We start from the raw sequence: 17126 nt of genomic DNA on the forward strand, positions 1-17126 counted from the left end.
CAGCATAATACGCTGGAAGTTCATACACAGGTGCACCGATCTCCAATATATTATGCTTTATAGTAAAATAGTAGCTATTTTATAATAATTTTGTAAATATTGGCTATTTTTGAATGACTAGTCCGAAAAATAGCTCGCTCGTGCTATTTTTACAAAAGTAAAAGCTAAGAAGCTTCAACATTGTTGCCTCCTTTCCAATCATTAGTAATCATTGTATGATTAACCTTATAATATTCGATCCTTTTTGTAAAACATATTTTGATGGACTGGCTTGTTTACTTTCTTTGAGAAAGCAAAATACGATAAATATTATCCATAACTTTGACTTGAGTTCCTTTTTCAAAAACAATCCTTCTCAAGTCTACATTGCCGTCATATTATTTTCATTTTATAATAAGGGTTTAACTTTAGGAGCTTAACGTTTTAAGCCAGGCGGCTAAATATTTTTTTTACCCTCCTAATCATTTGTTACAGACATAAGCGAAAATAAAATTTTAGTTTATGGGTGCGTATTGGATTCTAAATAGATTATTTAAATATATCAAATAAACTTTTTAATAAAAATATAAGGTTTGAGCTAAAGTTACTGAATTATACAGAACTTGTAACGGTGGCTCCGACCCTGATTACAAATCTATATATTGCCAAAAGAGTTCTTAAGACAAAGCCATGGTAGTTCTGCCCCTAATTACACCAAGCATGACAGAATGATCTATCTTTTTATTTATTTAATAATTATAGTGTCGGATATAGCTTATGTATGCCTTGATTAAATTAATGGGGTGTCCGCTATCTCCTTGGGAGTATATAAGTTTAGGAATGGCAATAGGGTGGAACGGGTGCGGGCGGAGCAGGTTAAGCTTATGCAGGGTGGGGTGGGTTTAGGCTTATGCGAGTGTGAGACGGTTGCGGGGCAGGTGCAAACATTTTTTTAAAACATAATGCGGGTGAGGTACTTTTGACTAGTACCATCGTGAATTCGTTACTTTTCTCTACATATATAAATTGCTTTTCTCTAGATAACTTGACGTTCAAAAGCATATTTTTGCGAAAATTGGTCTAATATAAGTTACTCATCTAATACTAACAGGAGTATTTTTTTTTAAAAGTGATTTAGCTAGACACAAAATGTTTGTCTCACGAAAGTATTTTTTGGAAACTCTCTCAAAGTAAGCAATTTTTAAAAGTTTAGCTAAATAGAGTGTTACTCTTCTTGTACACTATTTATAAGGGTAATTTACTGTTAAACAAAGTCTTTGATAATTTTTAATTGAATTTGTCCCATAGATCGAACTATTATTTTCTCTTTCTCATAATTTTATGTATGTAAATAAGAAAGGAAAGCTTTAGACATAATACAATAATAGGGCTAAATTACTCAATAAAATTGAAAAAAATAAAAAACTTTTGCTATACTGACGGGAGGTGTGGGTTTATGCGGGCCGAGGCGGGACGGGTTAAAAACTAAAAAATTTGTTGAGGTTGAACCGGCCCCGCAACCTCCCCACCCTACCCTATTGCCATCTCTACATGAGTTATCCCCAGCTATCTAGTATGCCATTTTTTTCCCTACTTCCTTTTCTGCTAAAGCTCTGAAAAGTAAATCTTTAAGATGCAAATCTTCAAATGATTGTCCTTGACTTAATTACTTAAATGCATCTTTAAGCACGAGACAGACAAAATTATTAACAACATCTTTAAATTACTAGAGTTCCAGCATATGTACACTAGAACCTCAGCATAATATACCGGAGTTCCAGTAAAGTATACCGATGCAGTATAATATGCTGGAAGTTCATACACAAGTGCTCGAATCTCTAGTATATTATGCTGGAACTTTCCATGTGTTGGAGTTCCAGCATAATATGCTGGAAGTTCATACACAGATGCATCGAACTCCAGTATATTATGTTGGACCGGTCTCTGTTGCAGCAAAATAGTGGTTATTTTTCAATGACTTAGCAAATGGTGGCTATTTTTGAATGACCAGTCCGAAAACTGGTCAGCCCGTGCTATTTTTACTCAATAAATGGGCCGGTATAAGTTACTTGAGCTGGTCAAGATAGGCCAAAATTTGGTCATAGCCCAACCCGGCCAACTCTTATCAAACTTTAATTAATATGTGTTATTTTCTTATGAGTTATTTAATTATCAAATAAGATATTTTTCTTTTGTTATGGTCATATATAACATATAAAACCAAAAAAAAACTATTTTAAAGATATTTTAATAAAGTTACTCAGGTATTATTTTGGGCTAAAAATCATTCAAACTATAGATGGGTTGAGATGGACTAGATCAAGATGTGCGAGTTTAACAAAGGGCTTTTTTCACTTTTAGCTCGCGCCAAAAACTATTTATATTCGATAGCCAGAAAAATATATAAAATTTGTATAATTTTTGTATATAATATACAGAATGTGTGTGTGTATATATACAAAAAATATATACCTTTTCAGTTACTATTTTAAGAGTAGCTATATAGTGTCATTTTTTCTTTAACACAAATGAATAGGTCAATGACCGACCCAACCTTAAACGGATTGAACAGATCAAATGATTTTGGACTCAAATTATCACCCCTATATACTGTACTAATTTTTCTTGGAAAGATTTGTTGATAGTATCGCCTCGAAATGCTTTCAAGGCCAAACGTCCCGACTCTCTTTCAGTCGGTCTATGGCAGGTATGAAAGGTAAGTGTCAAGCAAATAAGAACCTATTTCACAAGCAAACTCAGAAAACTCAACACGTTACAATCTCTTCTCCTTTCAATTGACAACAACCATGAATTACATTTTCCCATCTACTTCTACACTCTCTATATATACTCTACTTTATTTAGATGGGGATTCAGATTTTAAATGTTATAAATTTTGAGCAGAGGGAGGGAGTTTTCAAATGTATAGATATGTCTAAATTAATCTATCTTTATTTTTTTTTATACATATATATAAGGTTTGATGTGAAGTCTGAGTTCTATCAAATCAGTAACAGTGAAATTCGCGAACTCATTGTTGAATTCGTCACTGACTCTTAAGATTTTGAGGTGAAGTCTGAGTTCTGTCAAATCAGTAATAGAGGAATTCGCGAACTCATTGTTGGATTCGTCACTATAGCTCTTAGTTCTTAGTTCTTTCCGTTCATCTTAACATAAATGTAAATGTCTCAGAATAATCAACCCCGCCATGGCTCGCATCGAGTGGCCAGGACTACAACAGCCATCACATTGAGTGGTTCACTCTTGGTTCTTTGCGGCTTAACGTTGGCGGCCACCGTCGTTTTCCTAGTTGTCGCCACCCCTTTGCTGCTGATGTTCAGTCCTCTTCTTGTTCCTGCTATGATATCAATTTTCTTGATCCTTTTAGGGTTCTTTGTCTCTGGAGGTTTTGGTGCTACTGCAACTTTTGTTTTCTATTGGATGTACAGGTACGCCACACGAAAGCAGATTTAGAACGGAGTAATCAGAGGCGGATCTAGCTTGTAATCGATTGCTCAGACCATGTATGTGTACTAAATAATTCATGAATTCAAATTTTATTGTATAATTATTAATTTGAGTTCGTTATAGAAGTTGATAAGCTTCAAATCTTGGATATTCCTGATTTCAACACGGTCAACGTGTCCCAGACGGGGCGATTTTTTTTATGTTGAAACTTTATGTCAGCCAGGGGACCCTGATCATAAATGGGTTATTTTTCCTGGTGAAAGGGACGCTCTCGTTTTAATCGCTCTGGCGCATATGTTGAATAGTTATTTTATGCGTTCATCTATCTTTCAGGAGCAGTCGTCTGGTTTTCCCAGAGAACGCTTTGCCAAATTAGGTGGAGTGAAAAGCCAACTATGGTTGAAAAATGCAAGAACTTTACTTTCTTCATTTCAGCTTTGAGATGAGCCTGCCGGTGACCGCCTCTATGAGGCCCTTTGGGCCCATTGTAGTCACCATTTTACCGTGCTGATGAATGAATGAGACCCTATCTTGTTCTTGTTATTTTGCGATTTTTTTTCTTTCTATTTATCAACTTGAATTTTTTGGTTAAGTTACTCAACACTTGCTCATTCCTTTTTGGTTTGGTTACTTAACACTTGCTCGTCCCTTTTTGGTTTGGTTAACGAGTAACCATTCCTTAAAGGGTTCTGTGAGTTTAACTAAATCCTTTTACTATGTCTTAATTATATTTTGTTTGTGTTCTTGACGTTAATCAATTGAGGAGACAAGCTAGCCCTTGAAGAGGCTCTGATTAAAAGTATTCTATACATCATTATAGACAAGGGCAGACCTAGACCTAGAGTAAAAAATATGGGTTTTCAGAAATCCAGTAACTTTTGCATAGACCCTGTATTCAGGGGCGGATCTACATATAAAAATTGGGTGCTCGAGCACCCGTTAACCTCGACCCCGAATACGTATAATTATATAGAGAATTTAATAAAAGGGATATAATAAAATAGCAAGCACCTAGATAACAAAAGACTTGGTGGGTGCTTTGGTTATGATGGGTGTTGAAGGCTCTAAAAGCCTATGGTCGAGAGATTGAATCTAACGTTCCTAGCTAGACTTTTTCCTCCATTTATCAAGCACTAACTTTCTTTTGCTCCAATTATCAGGTCTCTATTTTGCTCTTTAAGTTTTGTTTAGCGACTTTTGTTTATCAAATACTACTACTTTTATTCTTTTGGTTCTAACTTTGTTTTACCTTTTTTTTTTAACTTTCTTTTGTTACTTTATCTAATTCACCATAGCAAAGAAAGAAAAGAATATGAGTTTTTAAAAACCAAGGATTCCTCCAGAACCGTAAATTGTATTACTCATCACATATTTGGGGCGTCGTTCATATATGTACTATAGTTTTCTCATTAATTTTTTTATCTCCATATTTAAATAGTTGCATACTTATACAATGTATTAGTAGTAATTTTACGTCAAAAAAAGTTAAGCACCCATGAACTCAAAATCCTGTATACGCCACTGCCTCTATTTATATTAAGAAATTCACTAAATATTAATAAATATCTAACTATGAACTTAGCTTATTGCATATTAATTTACAATTATAGTAGGAACCTATAAGCCTCAAATCCTGGATTCCCGGATTATAGAATACTGATATTTTGAGGCGTTTGTCCTCAGTGAATTTTTTTAAGTTAGGTTTTAATGGGGAAGAGTTATAAGAAACAAAACAAAAAGAAAATAAAAGAAAAAACCTACCTGGCGACGCGAGGCTGCTGGCGAGCCAAATACCTGGCGAGGCGAGCTCACATGCAAGCTGAGAAGCGTGCGACGCGAGGCTGCTGGCGAGCCAAAGAGCTGAGAAGCGTGCGACGCGAGGGTTGCCGCGAGACCTACCTCACTAGATGAGCTCCCCCACGCGAATACCTGGCGACGCGAGGGCTGCCGCGTACACCTCGCGGTGATAGCTCTATAGCAAGCAAAATGCCTCGCCTCGCCTGCTCCAACGCGAGCTACAAAGCTTGCCTCGCCTACTCTAGCACGAGCTACAAAGCTTGCCTTGCCTGCTCACTACTTCGTTTACACTTTTTCTTCCAAAATATTCGTTTTGCTCATAATTTCATCTTCAATATACCTACACATAAAATAACTCAATTAAACACAAATATAGTATAGTTTAGCATTAAAGCACATAAATGTAAAGTTAGTAATGCACTAAAAATACATAATTATAGCCACACATCACTTCCTCCGCTAATCTTCAAAAGATTTAATAGGTTAATTAGTTTGGAATTGCATTACGTCTCAATTTCTATCCCAAAATTATTATCTTTAAACCTTGTACCAAACGACTCTTGTTATATCTAAATCTTAAATTTTACTACTATTGAGTTGTGAAAAAAAGAACAAAAGGTTTGATCTTAACTCCCAAGGGAGGCCTAGTGAGTTATAGCATTTGGGAGAAATTCAAAAATAGCCAGATTTACAAGCGGTCATTCAAAAATAGCTACAATTTCAAAAGTAATTGAAATTTAGCCACTTTTCATGTAAAGATAAATATGAACGAAAGCACTGTTCAAAATCCGAAAAAAACTCCAGCAAAATATATTGGAATTCCAGTATACTTATGTTGGAACTCCAGTATAATATACTGAAATTCCAGTATAATATACACGTCCAGCATAATATACTGGAGATTGGAGCACCGGTGCTCCAATCTCCAGTATATTATCCTGAAACTTTCCGCGTGTTGGAGTTCCAGCATAATATGCTGGAAGTTCATACACAGGTGTACCGATCTCCAGTATATTATGCTGAAACATTCTGTGTTGCAGCAAAATAGTGGTTATTTTTCGATAATTTTGCAAACGCTGACTATTTTTGAATGATCAGTCTAGCCCATGCTATTTTTACCATTAGTCCATTATATTTTTATTGGGCTTTGTTATTCTGCATTAGTCCATTATATTTTGGGCTTTGTTAAACTTAAACAGCCTTACACCATATTAGTAGAAATGGCGTGGGATAGCCACTTTTTAACATAATTTAGTTTTTATTTAATATTTAATGCTAAGCAGAAATAACCATTACTCTATTAAAATTAATACGAAAAGATATTTTTACCCTTTCTTCTTGAGTGCTGTATAAATATTAAGAACATAGGGTCCTTAACATTTACACTGCACACATGAAGTTAAGGATGCCATGTCCTTAACATTTTACACTGCACATATGAAGTTAAGGACATGATGTCCTAAAGTTTAACAATGGAAGGTGCAAATACAGGACACTTTGTCCTTAATATTTTACACAGCATTCATGAAGTTAAGTACACCATGTCCTTAATATTTACACTACACTCATAAAATTAAGGACGTCATGTCCTTAACATTTTGCACTACACATATGAAGTTAAGGATATGAGGTCCTAAAGTTTAACAAAAGAATGTGCAAATACAAGTTAAGAACATTATATCCTTAATATTTACACTTCACACATGAAGTGAAAGACGCCATGTCCTTAAAATTTACACTGCACATATGAAGTTAAGGACATCATTTCCTAAAGTTTAATAACGGAAGATGCAAATACATGATACTTTGTCCTTAATATTTACACATCATTCATGAAGTTAAGGACACCATGTCCTTAATATTTACACAACACTCATGTCTAGCACAGGGATATTTTCACCCGGGCGGGTAAAAATTTATTAAGCACTGGCTAAAGTAAATACATTTTAAACAATGACTAAAAAGTAAAGACATCTCTAATTAGTGATTAACTGTGCACTTCCCCACCATATTATCAGTAAGAAATACACACTTAACGCGATCTTAAGAGAATTGTTACGTGCTTGATTGAGACAAATCAGACCTAGTATGTATATAATATACTTCAAAAACAAATTTAATCATATATATAGTTCAAGTTGGAATATGCATGCACCATTGCCTGTAAGCAGAGGCGGATCGAGGATTTAATTCAATCTTTAAGATTTTTAATATTGCACTAATTATAACTTTGAAATTATACGTTCATATCTACTATTTGTTGTAATTTTGATGAAGTTTTATATATAAATTTATAGTTTTTTTAAAATTTTAATTAATGAATCTTTTGGGCTTCAAATAAATTGGTCCAACAACCATCAAATGTCATCTTTATTATAACGTGCCTACCAAAACCTTAAACCAAATATTTTTAAAAGAAAATTTGGAAATGACTTTCTTAAAGATTTTTAAAGTATGAATGAAAATATTTATATGCAACGATGAAAAAGTAGATAGCACAAAATTAGCATATGTGAGTGTTTAATTTACAATTACAAATTCTACAAATATGAAATATTCATTTTCTCATGCTTTTCTAATAAGTTGAAACATCTGTGAACTTCAATTGTGTAATCAAAGATTCTTTACTCATGCTTTTCTAAGTTGAATATATTATTAGGGTTGAAACTTCTTCTTTTTTTTTTTTTTATAGTTCTCCCAATAATCACAGCAGTGTAGTTAGGGAACAAAATGGTCATAGAAAAGGATTAACCTACTCTAAATGCCAATTATCAAATGGTATCAATACACATAAAAGATAACTATATATAATCGCACATAGATACTAATATTAGTAACACGAAGTGGCGGAACCAAAAATTTCGCCAAGGATTTTCAAACTTTAAGGAAGTGAAATTTTTTTTTCTGGATGAATGAGCACACCAAAATTCTTTAAATCAAACTACATAACATTTAACTAAACAATTAAAGCACATGTAATGAATATATAATTTTATAAATTAAAACTAAACTTAAAACAAACCGGCAAAAAAATTTACTAATAAAAGTAAGAATAAAATTTTTTTTAAAAAAAAGAGAGAATCGAGAGAGTTTATAGTATGTAGAGAGTTTTTGTTGAAGAAATTTTTGTAGAGCTTGACATATAAATTATAAAATTTATTTTGTTAGAAATAACTTCAATTTTAAGTTTTAAGAATTATTTATTAGTTTTTTTGAGATTGTAAGAGAGTCAAATAAACCACATATGGTGGTCTTCGCACAGCTTTAGCAAACAAAATGAGAAGACAAAAAATGTTTAGATATGGATTCAATTTCGTGAACAATATCTCATTTTGAACACTCTGAATCGCTAGATGACCTCGGTTAACTATGTTAAAGATGTTTAAAATATAATATATAATCATATAAAATAATATTTGACCTATATATATAATATAATTTCGGCAAAATGTTCGTTTGATCACTCTTGGCACAGTGTGACTATGCCACATGGAAAATAAGGAATTACATGCTATAACAAGTAAATATGCATTAATATTCAAAAAAATGACCAAGAAAAAGTTGTGGGGAAAAAAGATGACATATTGACATTATCATGTAAATTATTAAATAAAAAAAAATCAGATAATAATAGTTTATGGACAGTTAGGTGAATATCTACAGCTCATGAACCGAGTAAAGACTAGAATTTAAGAAAGCTTCCAACTTTCCCTTTTTCCATATCATCGGTCATGCTTAGGTAATGATAACGAAAAATGTGACGTAAGATAGTTTGTTTTAAGTTTTATATTTAGAAAATTCACTCGATATTTGGTACAGTCAAACCTCTATGTAACAATTGTGTTTGTTCCGATATTTTATGAATATTATAGTGAATTGTTATTATAGATGACATATACTATAACATAATATAAAAGATTTATTCCGAGAAAAACTTACCTTTTATAGTGAAAAACAGTTATATAAAGATTTTGTCATAGAGATATCTTGCAACGAAAGTTCTATTTTGGAGATAAACTTTCACACCAAAACTACTCCCTCCGGTTCACAATAAGTGATTATTTTACCTTTTTATTTTGGTCAAAAATAAGTGTTCATTTACATAATCAAGAAAGAATTAATTTTATTTTTCCAAAATTTGCCCGTATTTACATATTTTAATGTGTCAAGATAACAATTAATTAAGGTTGATTTAATAAATGGAGTATATTTTTTCTCTAAGAATTCGTATATCTTTAATAAGTGTGCCGAAGATAAAATTTTCATTTATTATGGATCGAAAAAGTAATTTCCTTCTATCTAATTAAAAATAAAATGACATTTATCATTCCATCGCGAACTTTTGATAGGTAGATATATATCACAAAACTATATTGAATAGTTTGGTGAAACCAAGAAAATCTACATGTCAAACACTTCACATGCATGGCATCCAAATTTTGATATTTTGAAAGACTTTATTATCTAAAAGTAGGGAAACATTAATTTTAAAAGTAGGGAAAGTACGTATCTATTAATTATTTCATGCATTTAATTTTAGGTACTGACCCTAAGTTTTCATGATTTTTTTTTTGGTGGTTGTTAGGTAGAAACTTAGGTTGTATAATTCTTAAACGCTGTTACAGCTGGTGCAAGTCTTATGCTGATGACTTTGCTATAGAAAGAGGGAAAATGACACGGTTCAGTCACTATTAAAATAATAGTCAAAAAAGTATATATTTTTTTGTATTATATATACATTCTGTATATTAGATAACAAAATTATATAAATTTTATAACAGTTGATGGCATAAGCTAAAAGTGAATTACCCTCGAAAGAAGAGCGTCGAAAAGTAAGCACTAAGAACTTTCAAAACTTTAAACGGGGCATCAGTCATGGCGGAAGCAGACTTCACTAAGGAATTCAAAAAATAAAAAGAAAATACTTGAAGAATTCAAGGGGATTCAACATCTAATAGATATTCATAAAGAATTAACCTTATATACATAATATAATTTTTCAATAAAAAAGGTTCGGGGTTCAAATTCCGTCCTCTAGTTAAATTTTGAAGTAATTGAATTTGTAAATAGAAAAAAAATTCTTTTTTTCCAAGATTTTAAAACTCAAATTTTCAAAATCTTTCAGAAACTCAAAAGTAGATTTAGATATTTGAATTTTTTGAAAGGTTTGACAAATGAATCTAGTAGAAATGTTAAAAGAGGATTACTTTTTTTGTAAAAGCAATTCAAACAAGTACTATTTTTTTTAAACTAAACATTGAATTTGCAATCCTAAAACAAAGGCCACCTTTTAGTGTAGGTCCTAGGTGAGATACAGAAATATAGTTGAGAACTTAATTAATAGTTAATATAAAGCCAACACGTGTCTTACATAGGTATGTTTCATGTAATATGTCCCCTTTTTTTATTTCTTGGTTGACAAGGAAGTAAGTATTGTCTTACCACCTAGAGTTCTGATCGGATGTAGAGGATCCATCTACCTTAATTTAATTAATAGAGATTTTAAGTTCGTGCCCTACAAAAGAAAAATATTCTGATACATAGGATAGCGCTTTCCCTTTTAATATGTCTTGTGCTTTGCGAATTCGGATATCGATAATGCTAGAGAAATTATTACCGCAAAGCATAAAGGGTGATGGGCTTAATATCTCTTGACCAGATAAAGGACCTGATGCATGCCTGGTACAATCATTCAACAATGGACTCAAGATAATCTGGGCAGTGTGTCTTGGATTCACAAGAATCAGTTTAGGGACTTGATCCTTTTGTATTTCCCTTACAGAAGTACAAGTCAACTTTACAGCTGGAAAGCAACTGCAGAAAGTGACTGAATGCAACTATGCACGCTACAGTGCAACAATAACTTCCCATTAGGAAGAGGCGTGTACCAACCAAGAATAGACATCATCCTTAGGATGTCTTTTGAAGTATAATACCATGGTGTAAGACAACAAGGTACTTACTTGAGCATTTAGTATTATTCTCTCAAGTATTAAAGAGTTGATCTATCATTGAAGTCACAAGTGTGTCAAGAACAAGAAGACAACTCCACTACGGACCAGTTTCACTATGAGTCTATGTATGTCCTTAGTTGAGTTGTAATCTTGTTATTTTGTTCTTCATTGTAACTCATATCTTACTTTCTTAGAAGCTTTGTTTTAGGAAACTCAAAATCATAAACCATCTCAGTTTGTGTTGTGACTAGAGGTAGTCATAGGTTGAAGTCTTTGTAACTAGGGAGTGACAAAGTGGCTTGTGATAAGTGTATTACAAGTTAGAGTGATTGAAGTCTTTGCAATAGAGTCATTACAAAGTGGCTTGTAATAGTGTAGTTACAAGTTAGTAAAGTTCAAATCCTACCAGTGTAGGTCATGGTTTTGGTCCCCTTGAGTTGGGATTTTATCACATAAAAATCCGGCGTCTTATTTTACATACTGTTTCAGTAGTTAGCACTAAGGGAACTGATATATGACCAGGTCTCTATACAGTTAGTGGACTCATATAAACTATCAATTGGTATTAGAGCAGGTTCTTTCTAAAAGGTTAACACCTAGAAAGGATCTCAATGGCTGCTCCACCTAACTTTGAGGAAGGACAATCAACCTACAGACCTCCTATAGTCAATATTACGGTTAGTGGAAGACTCGTATGCATGATTTATAATGGCAGAAGACTCTGAGTTGTGGGATGTCATTTGTGATGGTCCACACGTTCCTATGAAGAAGGTTGGTGAATCTGGAGTGATGGTGCCGAAAACCAGAAAAGAATACAGCGATATTGACAGAAAAGTTGTTGAGAAGAACTTTCGTGCCAAGAAGATCTTGGTATGTGGTATAGGACCTGATGAGTACAATAGAATCTCAGCTTGTCAATCTGCCAAGGAAATATGGGAACTATTGCAAACGGCACTTGAAGGAACTACTCAGGTTAAACAGTCCAAGATTGATATGCTCACCACCGAGTATGAGCTGTTCAAGATGAAGGATGACGATTCTATACAAGATATGCACACTAGATTCATATCTATCATAAATGAGCTTCATGCACTTGGAGAAATTATTCATAGAAACAAGCTTGTAAGGAAGGTTCTCAGTGTTCTGCCTAGCTCATGGGAGAGTAAGGTGAATGCCATCACTGAAGCTAAAGATTTACAAACTCTAACTATGGATGAGTTGATTGGAAATCCGAAGACATACGAGATGAAAAGAAAGAAAGACAATGAAAGAAGAGAGCCAAAGAAGGAGAAGAACCTGGTTCTCAAGGTTGAAAACAATGACTCAAGTGAAGGGGATGATAATATGGCCTACCTCACTAAAAGATTTCAAAAGATGGTGCGAAGAAATGATGGCATACTAAAGAGGGGCAGCTCAAGTAAAACAAGGAACCATGATCTATGTCACAAGTGCTGAAAGCCAGGGCATTTCATCAAAGATTGCCCACTTTTGAAACAGGAGCATTACAAATACAACCCTGACAAAGCAGCAAAAAGGAACTCGGTTACTGACAAACGATTAAGCCGAAAAAGTGCAGCTGACAATGTCGTAAAACAAGCTCTTGCTGCATGGGGAGACTCCTCCAATGAATCATAAGAGGAACTAGATGCAGGAAATAGTTCCATGATGGCAGTGAAAAATGAAACAAAGGAATATGATTCATTGTTTGCATTGATGGCTGAGTCTGAGGATGATGAAGAAGATGACAATAATGAGGTAAATTTCAGGGATGTTCAGAGAAATCTGAAGTCCTACTCTTCTAAGAAATTGATATCATTAGCAAATGTTCTAATTGATGTATATTATAGTCTTGTTAATGGTAAGAATGTCTTGACCATAGAGCTAGGAGATGCTGAATAATCTAGAGATGATACGGTGGTGAGTGTGGTTGATTTAAAGGAGACCATACACAATCTTGAAAAAGAAAAAGTTCTAATTGGAAAAATAGATAGTGTAGAAAATGAGAGAAATGACTTGATAGTAGTGGTTGTTGACTTGAATGAAACCATAAAGAACCTTAGCAAAGAAAAGAATACTCTAGCAGAGAAAATTGCAGCTACTAAGCAAGAAAGGGATGACTTTCTGGAGGTAATCACAGACCTAGAAGAAAAAATTGAGGGACTCAAATCAGAACATAGGCTTGTAAGTATGGAGAAAGGGAAAGAAGTAGCTAGTGAGACATATATCAGGTTGAAGAGGAATTAAATGATATGAAAACTATTATATGTGGTGAACTTGAGAAAAATAGGCAACTTCAAGCTGAATTAGAGAAAGTAAAAATTGATCTTGAGAAATCCCTTAATTGGACCTGGTCCTTAGATGTTGTCACTACCATGTACTTCAACAATAGTGGAAACAGACAAGGAATCAGGTTCCAAAAGGAGAAATTCCTTACAACCCTCACAGCAAGTACGTCACTAATCCTGATAACTGGCTTTGTATCTATTGTAGGAACAATGGACACTTCAAAGAAAATTGCCAGGCCAGGGTTCTATTTGTTCAAAAAAATAAAGTATTTGCTGAAAAACTGACTACTAAAGGGGGACCAGGTACCACTCGCAAAAATCGCATATTTCCTGCATGGACTAGAAAAGCTCTTATCCACCTTTTTCCTCATTACAAGGGACCCAAACTAGTTTGGGCTCCTAAATCTAACCCATAATTTGAATGAAGAGGGAATAGTGAGAGGAAGCGGACTGCAATGAATCATGGACAGTGGATGCTCAAAGCACATAACTGGAAACATCATGGATTTTCTCTCGCTAAAAGCCCTGCATGGAGGGAATGTATCCTTTGGAAATGGAAAAAGGGTACATTCTCGGTGTCGGAAAGGTTAGAAAGTTTCTTTCACACTCAATTGAGAACGTGTACTATGTGGATGGCCTGAAGTACAGTCTCTTGAGCGTCTCTCAAATCTGTGATAAAGGGAACAAGGTAGAGTTCTTGTCTAAAGTGTGCACAGTTACTAATCTGGTAACTAGTGAAGTGGTTTTAGTAGCCAAAAGATATAAGAACATCTATGTTGTTGATTTTGAATCTCTGCAAGCTAGTGATATGAGTTGTTTGAAGGCGGTTGATATGTAGAACTGTGACATAGAAGATTGGGGCATGCAAACTTCTCACTTCTGAATAAATTGATACAGAAGGACCTGGTTCGTGGTCTGCCAATTTCAAAGTTCAAGGAACATAGAGTGTGTGATGCATGTGCTAAAGAAAAACATGTGAAATCATCTTTTAAGCCAAAGAAGGATGTTAGCACATCAAAATCACTCGAACTCCTTCATATGGATCTGTGTGGTCCTATGAAAATACCAAACAGAGGTGGAAAAAAGTATATTTTTGTGATTATGGATGACTATTTAAGATTCAATTGGACATTGTTTCTTAGAACAAAAGATGAGACCTTCGAGGTATTTGTGGCCTTTTTCAAGAAAATTCAAGTGAAGATGGAATTGAAAGTAGCATGTATCAGATCTGACCATGGGATAGAATTCGACAACGCCAAATTTGATGAGTTTTGCAATGAAAATGGGATTACTCACAACTTCTCAGCCCCAAGGACTCCATAGCAAAATGATATTGTTAAAAGAAAGAACAAAACTCTGGAAGTCATGGCACGGACAATGCTTATTGACAGTGGAATTGCTAAAAATTTCAGGGTAGAGGCAATAAACACTGTGTGCTACTTGGTGAACAGGTGCATGATCAGGTCACTCCTGAACAAAACTCCTTATGAGCTACTCAATGGAAGAAAACCAAATATAACTCATCTGAGAACCTTTGGATGCAAATGCTATATTTTCAACAACGGGAAGGACCAGCTTGGGAAGTTTGATGCAAAAAGTGATGAAGGAATCTTTCTGGATATTCCTCTCAAAGTAAAGCCTACAAAGTCTATAACAAAAGGACACAATATGTGGAAGAAAGTGTTCATGTGATATTTAACGAAACACTCTCTTCTAGCAAGGAAGGAAACAGTGATGATCAAGACAATGAACCACTTTTGGTTCCTGGGGAATTATCTAATATTTCAAATGGCAAGGATGATATGATGAATTTGATGAAGGAGGCAGGTAAAGACAATGTAACATCCTATTCCACTTCTCAAGAGGAACCCGGTACTCCAATTACTACCACTGAAGCTGAAGAAAGAGTTGGAGATGCAGTGCAAGGCACTCCACAGGTAGCAGAACAAGGAGTGCAGGGAAATCCATCCAATTTGCCCAGTTTCTCTACCAATCAAACTTCAGTCCCAAATTGGAAACACAAAAGCTCTCATCCACTTGATAATATAATCACCCCCTTGATTCTGAAGTTCAAACAAGTTCAAAAACCAGAAATTTTCTAGCCTTCTCAGCATTTCTATCCCAAATAGAACCCAAAAATATCAAGGAAGACTTGAAAGAAACAGACTGGATTACGGCAATGCAAGAGGAACTACATCAATTTGAAAGAAACAAGGTATGGCACCTGGTACCTAGACCCTCAGACAAAACCATCATAGGGATCGGGTGGGTATTCAAGAATAAGCTGGATGAACATGAAAACACTACAAGGAACAAAACAAGGCTTGTTATCTAAGGATATAATCAGGAGAAATTGGAAAGGATCAATTATGATGAAACGCTTGCCCCAATTGCTCGCATGGAATCTATTAGGATCCTCATTGCCTTTGCATCATATATGAAATTCACATTATTTCAAATGGATGTGAAGAGTGCATTTCTAAATGGTTTTCTTAAGAAATAAGTTTATGTCAAGCAACCTCCAGGCTTTGAATGTCATGTACATCCTGAACATGTATTCAAATTGGATAAGGCACTGTACGGGTTGAAGCAGGCCCCTAGAGCCTGGTATGAGAGGCTATCCAAGTTTCTCTTGAAAATGGTTTCATAAGAGGAAAGATTGACAATACATTATTTTTGAAGAAACGGGGAAGAAACTTACTCATTGTTCAAGTATATGTGGATGACATCATATTTGAGGCTACAACAGTCTCATTATGTGAAGAATTTGCTAAACTCATTGTAAGCACGTGATTTTTGCCCTATATGAGAATTACTCCCAAAAAATCCAAAATAAAACAATTTTCCTTTGTGTGCAATTTTAGAATTTTTGTGACATTTTTGATAATTATTTGTATTTCTATCTGTGCATGTTTATTTGTTAAATTAATAAAAAATACAAAAATATGTCGCATTTTGCATGTAGGATTTTATTCTACAATTGTTAGTAATTAATTTTGTTTTACAAAAATTGAAAATTACAAAAAAACAGGCATCTTTTGCATTTTTAGCATTTAATGTCCAATTGTACAATTTTATGCTTAATTATTACTTAATTGTGCGTTAATTGTTATTGGGAGTTAATTTGTACTTTTATAACTTAATTTACTTCTATATAATAATTTAAGGATTTTTAGAATTTAGTTTTAGAAAATAAAAGAAGAAAAAAGAGCAAAAATATAAAGAAAATCGGAATTGGGCCTCTTCTTCAGTTTCAAACCACAAGCCCAAAAATTGCCCAACCTTCCCCATGACCCGGTCCATTTTAAACCGGGTCGACCCGGTCCATAACCCAAATACCCAACACTCCATATCTTACATTTGACAAAAAAACAAACAAAACAAAAAAAAAGAAATCAAAACCCTAAACCTACACTACCCATCCGCCCCCATCCTCTCTTTCCTTCTTCTTCCTCAAGCATCAAGCAAGCAACCATGGCTTCCCCCCCCCCTTGCTGCTACCCTGCTGCCCAACGTCGACCACCCTCACACGACCTCCCCCTCCTCATCGTCCAAACAAACCCTCGAGACTCCAGCTCCACCATCGCCCAACGACAGCCATGAACGACCCCAAGAACCATGGTTGCTGCTGCATCGTCTGTTT

At 34.4% G+C, this 17126-nt stretch overlaps 1 long non-coding RNA gene across 1 annotated transcript; it reads left to right on the forward strand.

The window, feature by feature from the left end:
• Positions 1 to 2637: 2637 nt before the first annotated feature.
• On the forward strand, positions 2638 to 3990 carry LOC104213496 (uncharacterized). The gene is made up of 2 exons (XR_707652.2): positions 2638 to 3503; positions 3781 to 3990. It is a non-coding gene; the product is annotated as an uncharacterized lncRNA (long non-coding RNA).
• The last annotated feature ends 13136 nt before the right edge of the window (positions 3991 to 17126 follow it).

The sequence above is a fragment of the Nicotiana sylvestris genome, chromosome 12, assembly GCF_000393655.2.
Source record: "Nicotiana sylvestris chromosome 12, ASM39365v2, whole genome shotgun sequence".
Lineage (NCBI taxonomy): Eukaryota > Viridiplantae > Streptophyta > Magnoliopsida > Solanales > Solanaceae > Nicotiana > Nicotiana sylvestris.